This window comes from Sitophilus oryzae, unplaced genomic scaffold, assembly GCF_002938485.1.
Source record: "Sitophilus oryzae breed Bouriz unplaced genomic scaffold, Soryzae_2.0 scaffold_910_pilon_pilon, whole genome shotgun sequence".
Classification (NCBI taxonomy): domain Eukaryota; kingdom Metazoa; phylum Arthropoda; class Insecta; order Coleoptera; family Curculionidae; genus Sitophilus; species Sitophilus oryzae.
In genome coordinates this window covers 131,657-141,431 of record NW_022147540.1, presented here as the reverse complement: position 1 = coordinate 141,431, position 9,775 = coordinate 131,657, and the positions used below count along the sequence as shown (strand labels likewise).

General features: G+C 32.4%; 1 protein-coding gene across 1 annotated transcript in view; it reads left to right on the top strand.

Moving 5' to 3' along the window:
* Positions 1-6,406: 6,406 nt before the first annotated feature.
* LOC115890776 (obg-like ATPase 1) overlaps positions 6,407-9,775 on the top strand; it is a 66,668-nt gene continuing 63,299 nt past the window's right edge. Inside the window, exon 1 of the mRNA XM_030911110.1 lies at positions 6,407-6,519. The gene's annotated coding sequence lies outside the window, so the exon portion shown is untranslated. The remainder of the gene's footprint in view (positions 6,520-9,775) is intronic.

Below are 9,775 nucleotides of genomic sequence, written 5' to 3'. Positions count from 1 at the left end.
AATCGAAGAAATCCCAGAGAGCTGAGGATATAGGAATTATGAATTATTCATTAAAGGATGGAAAAGAAAAAATGAAAATTTATGCATGCTACCGAATTTTATTTTTTATTTTTTATTAATAAATCATCCAATAAAATATGAATTAGTTAAAGCAGATATGTTTATAGTCTTTTTTCAATAATGTTACTAGTTTTTTTTTAATTACTAATAATTGGAAAGTTCAAATACTTATGCAAAGTGCATGTTTTGCATGAATTATTGCATCATCATCATAATTTTCGGATTATTCAACTATTTCCAATTATGGTAAATATCTATTAAAAATCTCACAAGAGAAGGGAAGAAAAATGCATGCTTCATTTAGAAATATGTAATAATTCTTCATCTTCTTCCTGTGCCTTGTGCTTAGCCGCACGTTGGCGATTGTCTGTACTCTTCATACAATGTGTAGAGTGCCGTTTTCGTCTCTTCGAAATATTGTTAAGTTGCGTCGCTGATGTTACACCAATCCCGTATGTTGTTTTCTTCCTGGTAGCCAGGAATGTTGTTTTCTTCCTGGGCCTCGCCGTCCCTCTATTTTTCCTTGTAGAATCAGCTTAGGAATGTAATATTTGTCTCCTCTAAGGATATGGCCGAGGTATGAAACTTTCCTTTCTTTAACTATATTAAGCATTTCTCGTTCATAGCCTGCAGTTCTTAAAACTTCTTCGTTGGTGGCATGTGCGGTCCATGGCACACGTAAGAGTCTTCGGAGAGTCCACATTTCGAAAGCCTCGATGCCGTTCAGGGTTCTAGCCTTGAGAGACCAGGTTTCTGCGCCGTATAGTAAGATGGGCCATATGTAGCATTTTACTACCCGTAGTCTAAGTGTTCGTGCTAATAGGAAGTTTTTAAGTTTAAAAAATGTTGACTTTACATAATTCGTTCTTTAAGTTTAACTTCCTCATCGCAGTCCCAGCGTTCATTGATCATGGCACCCACATATTTAAATCGTGGAACTCACTCTATAATATTTCCATCCACGGTCAATGCGGTGTTGATTGTAGGCTGGCGTCCTATTACCATAAGTTTGGTCTTGGCAGCGTTGATTTTAAGACCGAAACGATTTCCCATGTCCCCTATCTTATTTATTATTTGCTGGAGATCCTCTAAAGTTGGTGCTAGTATTGCCGTATCATCTGCATATCTAAAATTGTTAATTGGAACTCCGTTAATCTTAATTCCTCCACTTTCTCCTTCCAGGGCCATTTGAAATATTTTTTCGACGTATATATTAAAAAGTATTGGTGACAGTATACAGCCCTGGCGGACTCCTTGACACACATTGAAGGTATCTGTGGATACATTTTTGTTAACTCTTATCTCCGCGGTTTGGTTCCAATATAGTTCCTGTATGATTCTAATGTCTTTGGCGTCTATTCCTATCTCGAGCAGTCTGTTTAGGAGAATATCGTGTTTAACGTTGTCGAAAGCCTTCTGATAATCTATGAAGCACACAAAGACATCTTGGCGTTGATTATAACATTTCTGGATTAGTAGCTTGATTGAAAACAGAGCCTCTCTGGTACCCAGCCCCTTGATGAAGCCGAACTGTGTCTCTCCGCTTTTTTCTTCACATTTCGAGTATATACGAGCATGCATGACTCGAAGAAAAAGTTTCAGAGCATGACTCATTAGACTTATAAGTCTGTAATCACTACAGTCTTTTGGAGATGCCTTTTTGGGAATTGTTATAAAAGTTGATTTTAGCCAGTCGTTTGGAATTTTACCCGTATCGTATATTCGATTGAATAGATATGTGAGATGCTTTCAGTCAAATATTTTAAGAACTTCTGCATGCACGTTGTCATGACCGGGGCTTTTTCGATTTTTCATAGCTTTCATAGCATGCCGAACTCCAGATTCAAGAATTTCCGGGCCTGACCAGTCTTTACAATTGAGAGGTTGTCTGTCTTCTCTTTGGTTTTCAAATAATAATTGTGCATAGCTTTTCCACATACTACATAGATCTACCGGGTCTAATATCAATTTCCCATTATGCTTTAGGGCAGGTATTGGTGCTTTTTTTGTGATGCCAGTAATTTGTTTGAGTTTTCTATGAAAATTTACAGAGTCGTGCAGAGCATGCATGCGTTTCGCCTCTTGGCATTCTGCAATTACCAAGTTCTCTTTAGCTTGTTGGCATTGTTGTTTAATGGTTTTATTTATTTCGGTGTATCTTTGTTGTTGTTGTTCGACTTTTGTAATGCTTCTGTCCTCCATGAGGGAGAGTATCTCATCGGTCATCCATGGTTTGTTTTTCTTTGTCGTTGTTGGTGTCAGAAAAGCGTTGGAAACATTCAGAATGTTTTGTTTTATGTTGTTCCATATGTCATCTGTAATAATACATGTAATAATTACTTTTATTCAAATATGCGATAATTGTTTTGAGTAATATTTCAACGAAGTTTCACAAGGAACCAACCACAGACTCAGTACTACAGTTTTAATTCTTTTACTTACAAGAACTGTTAAGATACCGAACCCAAGAAAGATATATCTATCATACTGGTGATAATAAAGACATCAAGAACAGGAAGCGTCGTTCCCAACTTATTGTCCGTCAAAAACCGCAATTATTGTTGCCATTTGCAACAATGCACACACGCATCCACGGGTCGCCTCTGCACACCGCAAAACGATTGTCGACGCTTCCGCAAGAAGAAGGAAACACTGACGATGGCCTCTTTGTCGGCTGATTCTTTCGTTATTTTTTGACGATAAAGTATCGATATTAGGTTACGATTTAAACGTAATAATAGTCAAACGGTTTCGTCTCTGTGTCACAGGCCGACCGGAAATGAGCATGGAAACGTCTTATTTCACGCAAAAACGTATAATACCCGTGACCTGTAAATCTTAAAGACTCTATTTTAGATGTCGTTTTTCGGAAATACACGTCATGGATGAAGGTGTCAGTAGGTAATTCGAGACGTCTTGTACGTTAGTTCTATCAGAAGGTTCATATTTCAATAACAATATTTTATATGAAATGTTGAAGTAATAGGTATATCGAAATAATAAAAAAATCAGTTTGTAAGAAGTGTCATTAAGATTATTTTTTATGTTTTTTTTTGACTGCGCAAAGGATCGCATCGCATGCTGTCAAGAAACTAAAATAACGTTAGTAATAATTCTCAAATACTCTAAATATATAAAAAAATATTTTTTAATTCACATTTAAAAAAAAATTATACAGGGTGGCGCACCTCATTCGCCTCGGTTGATTATACAACAACGGAAAGATGTAGAAACAAAATATTTTATGGGTACATGTGGGGAGGGAATGTGCACAATTTAAAATTATTTTGAAATGTACAGGGTGTTTCAGAACTAAGATCCATACCAAAGTTATATTTTTTCTTATGGAACACCCGGTATTTTATTTTATTTTTGGATTCTTGGACCCAAAAAAAGTTATTTATTATAAGGGTTTAATATGTTTAAAATCTTTTTATTAACACCCTGTACAGGGTGCCCCATTTTGGTTGAAATCATACGGTATCTCCGTTATTAGTGAAGATAGAAGGGTGCGGTTTGCACAAACCTGTCTCACTTTTTTGTCAAACGGAAGATGCCGTAAACAAAATTTTCATAGCCCTCTTCGTTTCCGAGCTACAGGGTCTTTTTGAAATTTCTGCAATTTGGGACACCTCCTGTATCTCTGTTATTGTTAAAGCTATCGAGAAGGTGAAAATTGTTAATTGTAGAACTTTTTACGTAGAATACAGTGGCGTAGTCTGTTTTTCTACCTAAAAAATATTTTTGAAAATATGAACTAAAGTTATGTTTTTTTAAATGGAACACCCTGTATATTTATAAATCATATGATCTGTCTTGCCATAAGCTTCTCAAAAATATATATAACTCTATATTTATTTTCACTATTTACTGCAATATTTAAAAGTTTTTTTAAAACATCATATTTATTAGTAGGCCATGATTGATAATAAAAGAAACTAAAGAATTAAGTATATAAAAACGGTATATAAAAACCTAGTATGCAGAAACCTGTTGTTAGAAAATGAATTTGCCGTAATTGGCTCTTTTATAGAAAATCCATATAGGTACTTATCTACAAGTGAACGTAAAATAAATGAAAGAACTACTTCTTCGTTTTTCTTGATAGAATAATAAATACATATTTAATAAATATTATTTAAAAAACTACTGTGAGCAAATTAAACAAAAATAAATTGCTATAAATTTAAATAAAGTCCATAAACTAATTTTGATTTTCAAAATAGCTACTATAACTGTCACTAGAAATCAGCCATCTTGGTTGCCATTTTATTGAAAAATTGCTCTTTATTCAAAATCTGAACTAGATAGGTATAGGAAACGCTAATATAGTTTGAAAGAGCATTTAAACCTGCTTCGATATACTTAGAAAAATACAGGGTGTTGTATTTGAAATAACGAAGTTTTTATGTAAAATAAATATTTAAAATAGACCAGCAATTTTTGATACCCCTGTATATATTAAACAAAGCAATCAAATTTTTCAGTAAAGTTTATTTCTCTGGCTTAAAGGTCAGCACAAGAATTAACTCTGAAAAGTATAATGTACAAGGTGTTAATAATCTATTCTATTGTAGCATGCAAATTTAAATATCTTTAAATATCTCAAAAACCAAAGATTTTAAACATATTTAACCCTTATAATAAATACCTTTTTTTGGGCCCAAGAATCCAGAAATGAGATAAAATACCGGGTGTTCCATAAGAAAAAATATAACTTTGGTATGGATCTTAGTTCCGAAACACCTTGTATATTTCAAAATAATTTTAAATTGTGCACATTGCCTCCCCACATATACCCATAAAATATTTTGTTTCTACATCTTTCCGTTTTCGTATAATCAACCGAGGCGATGCCCTATTACCATCCTCCAGAATATTTTGTATTTATTCTGTTTTAAGTTTATTGTAAAAATCAGAATATATATTTAAAAATATAACTTTATATAAAATAATTGCAATTGGAATTAAATTTTTTAATATGCATATTACAATATAATTAATATGATTAACATATTTACAATAAAAGCTTATTTAATCAATCTCTGTCTACTCTTTTGCCTCATTTTAAATCATATTTTTCCCTCATTATTTCATAACACACGAAAATTTTTATCTGTGGCATAAATCCCAGCTCGCCAGCTGTCCAAGAAGGCACAAAGTGCTGTTTCTTTGCTATCCAGGCTTGCCTGTATTAGCTCAGTTAACTGGTACAGAGCAGTTTCTGTGGATCTGCCCGCTCTATATGCATGCTGACTATCGTGCAGTGGTTTAACCTGTAGATGATTTACTCTAATATGGATGTCCACTACTTTAGCCATCGTTTTTAATATGAACGATGTGAGACTAATAGGCCTAAATGATTTGGGGTTAGCCCAGTCAGTTTTTTGCCTATTTTGGGTATGAAGATGACTTTCGCTCTTCTCCAGATGGTTGGTATATATCCCATCGCTAACTGCTTCTTGTAATGTTTAATAGATGGATGGATATTCTGAAAGTATAGTTTGATTTATTATTATTTTTACTATTACTAATACATTAATAAGTTATAAGCTGTTTTTCTTACAAATACAAATACTTAAATATCTGACATATGTTGTTGAACTGCATATAAAACTGCACGAGAAAGAAAAATCTTATCATCAAATAGACGTAACGTAACACACTCTAAAAGGCAACACATGAAAGATTTACTTCCCTTTATATCGCCTATATACCATAATTTTTATAAAAATCGAAGAAAACACTATTAATAGGCAATGTGAAATCAACAAATCCCTTAATGACAAAGAAGAATGTACCGATGAACCAATTTATATCTAAAATTTCAAATATTTTCAGAGATAAAATGGTTCAAGTCCAAAAAGTATAAACAAACATCCTTAAAAATTACCACAGTTGTATTTTGAGTTACTTCAGTTTGCAATTATACAATTTAAAATATAATAAAGCATTGTGTCAAGTTTTCCAGCTTGTTTTATTGTAATTAAGTAACATTAAAAAACTTTAACTCTCATTTTCTCCATAATTATCTTCTAGGATCCAGTTCACTTCATTTAACTCCTCATATATAGCGCCTTGTATATTATCATCCTCCAGAATATTTTGTATTTATTCTGTTTTAAGTTTATTGTAAAAATCAGAATATATATTTAAAAATATTACTTTATATAAAATAATTGCAATTGGAATTAAATTTTTTAATATGCATATTACAATATAATTAATATGATTAACATATTTATAATAAAAGCTTATTTAATCAATCTCTGTCTACTCTTTTGCCTCATTTTAAATCATATTTTTCCCTCATTATTTCATAACACACAAAAATTTTTATCTGTGGCATAAATCCCAGCTCGCCAGCTGTCACTTAACCTCTCAGCTGTGTTGATTTCAAGAGAATTGCACGTTTTTACTTCGAATTTCATAGTTTGGTGCTTCAAAAATACGATCTGAGTAAGTAGATTTGCTGTACATTTAATTTAGTTAGTTTATATGTCTGTAAAAGCGTTATATTACCGGTAATTTTGGTTTACTTGTGATATTTTCCTCTGCTAGGTTAGAGTTATTTTTATCGTGTTTTAAACGAATTTAGAGAGTTGTGGCGGTTTTGTATTAGTGGATTAGTATTTTTAAGTTGTTTGTTATGTTATTCTAATTGAATTCTGTGAATTTACAGTAGAAAATATGGTTTATTAATAAAAGAAATAAATTTTCGACCGGTGCCGCCATCTGTTGCGTACTGCTCGAACGAACTAAGGCAGCGTTCAGCCGCGTTTCGAACCTTTTTCGAACCAACCGCGGCTAAGGTCGTATTCAGACGGAACGGTGGCGTTTCTATGCAAATGCGAGGCCGGTTTTTCGCTTTATAAACGGTATTTTATCGTCGGGCAACAATTTTATTGATTAAATCGGTAAAATTGTAAACTATATGTTGGAAAGAAACTATACGGTTGGCCCGAGGGCCGCCGTACGCCAAATTATATTAATAAGAACTGGTAGAATTGCTAGCAAATTCGAAATTGAGGGTTGCGTCGCGGCCGGAGCGGATTATTAGAGCTGTTTTGCGGCCGGCCTCGCCGGGCTCCGGCGAAAAAACGCCGTACTGTACAATTTCGGTATCAGATTGAAAATTGCTATTTTGTGGAAATTAAGTTGCAGACGCATAATGTGGGTTATTACGGGAAAATGTAAAATTTGAATATTTTAAACCCCCTCGATATTATGCGAAAATAAAGAAACGTTTGTTTGTTCGCTTTTCTATAATCTCTAGTTTATAGGGGGCTGTTTCCGAGAATATAAGTTTTTCAGCTGCAGTTATTTGTTTACATGTTGAAAACTCAGGGTTGGGATGATTTAAATCAAATGATTAAAATTATGACAACATTATTAATCGAAAAATAACTGTAAAAGTTATAAAAATGTGTCCTAGAAAACTCAGGGTGTCCCAATATTCCGTGGGCATATATCTCGTATTTTAGTGATATCTAATGGCAATTTGACATGGCCAGATATAGTTTTACATCGCTTGACGTTTAACGTCATAGGCTACTGGTTAAAAACCAGAAAAACATATGCTTTAGAACTAAATCTTAAATACCTTAAAAACGATTTATTTTAGGTATAGGAGCATGTATAATCAAAAAGTAAGGAACTAAAAAACCTTTTCACTAGTGAAATAAAAAAGTGGGTTTCCATTTGAAAAAAAAATGATTTATGATAATTTATTAATCTCTCGATTCCATGACAGCTACTGCCAATATTATATGACACTGAAACAATTTAATTTTTGAAATAGATAGCCGTGGTAATTACTAAATTTGACTTTTATGCTATACAAATTTTTTTGACAGGTAGTTTTTTTGCACCAAAATTTTAAATATTATTTTTCTCAAAAACAGTTAATGTTAGGTATTGGAGTGTGACATAAAAATTCATAAACTTTAATAGAGAATTTAAATATGTCATAAAAAATGGGGGTACTAATTTAAAATAAGAAAGTTGCTGCTTGTGAAAGAAAACTGCAATCTAATTGTAGTTCTCTAGAAACTTCTAATGCACGCTCAGCCTGGGACACCCTGTATATTGGTGACGGTATCGGACAGAGTTACGAAGATTTAGCCATTTTGGATACGACTTTAATTGGAAATAAGTCCTCATTTGGAAATCCGATTTAATTGAATTACGGAGGATCTTAATTAAATAATTGCGGAGAATTACGGAGGATCCCAGAATTTCCGAAGCAACACAAACTGACTTTAGTTGTTCTTTTGTTGCTCAAAATTATTAATAAAATATGTTAACATAGGTATTTTCATTTATTATTAAATGAAGAGTGGAAATACCAAAGGGGGTAAGTGCCAAAATTATTTTTTCCAGATAAATGAGAAAAACACAGTAGAACTTAAACTAATAAATTTTTAAAATTACTTTTAAAATACAAATAATATATGTACAGGGTGGGTCAAATTCGACGCTTTTAAATGGAAACACCCTTTTCTATAGGAGATAGACGAAAACTAATATCGGTGTCTGGAGCTCAATTTTTGTCAAAAACATGATGGTGAAAACCGCATATCGATATCTGTTACCGTTTCGGAGTTACGGGGTGTTTTTCAAAAATATGCATTTTTAACAAATCGCTGTAACTTTTTTGCTATGGAAAATTTTGTATTTTTATGAAAATTTCACACCTCTACTTTTCAACCAATAACATGCTTTAATGTTGACTAGTTACCATGGCAACTGAAAAAATTTTCGGAAATTTTTTCGAGGCGCCACGAAACTTTAGTGGAAATTTTTTGACAGTTGAAAAGGTAATCATAAGATCTACAATCATAATGTGAATGAACTACAATGTCTATATATTGAAATATTACCCATTTGAGTTTTAGCAATACCTTGGCCAACTTAACAAATTGAAATTATTTTAAAATGTCATGTTGGATTAATATTTTTTTTCAAATTTAGGTGTGAAATTTTCTTACCGAATACACGCAAGCTTAATTATTCTGAAATTTTTTTCGGGCACGAATATTTTAGAAAATTATCCCTCGTCTTCGACTCGGGATAATTTTCAAAATATTCGTGCTCTCAAAAAAATTTCCGAAAATAATTTAAGCTCTTGTGATATTATAAGTGAAAACATTTCCAAAGCACCTTTTTACGTAGAATTTAATGGTTTAAATATAATTCTTTAAACATTAATAATTTAAGAATTATCAACAGAAAATTTCATTTTTTATATGGGACACCATGTATATTTTTAATTTATTGAAAATAATTTAAAATTACCTTTCCAAAAATATAACACACTTGATATTTTGCTCGACTCCTCTTCGAGATATAGAGTATATAAAAATTCGCTTTAAATAAGTAGGCTTTGAACGGCACCGGCTGTAATGCAAAAAAATTCTAGCTGTGAGCATCAATTAAAACGAAAATAATATTTGCTATGAGAGATGCAGAACTTTATAACAATTTAAAATATATTTAACCAACATCAACACATTTAAACTATATCTAATAACAATAAAAATGAATAGCAAACCAAGATATGAGATTTTGCTACAAGTGTTCGACATATCTACTGTCTTCTGTTATGGACAGACGGGACCGTTTTTGAACATTCATCGCGGAATTCATTAACTCAGTGGGGGTGAAAGGTACCCTCTCATAACTGCTAAGTATTTCTAATTCTTGTCTAGATTAT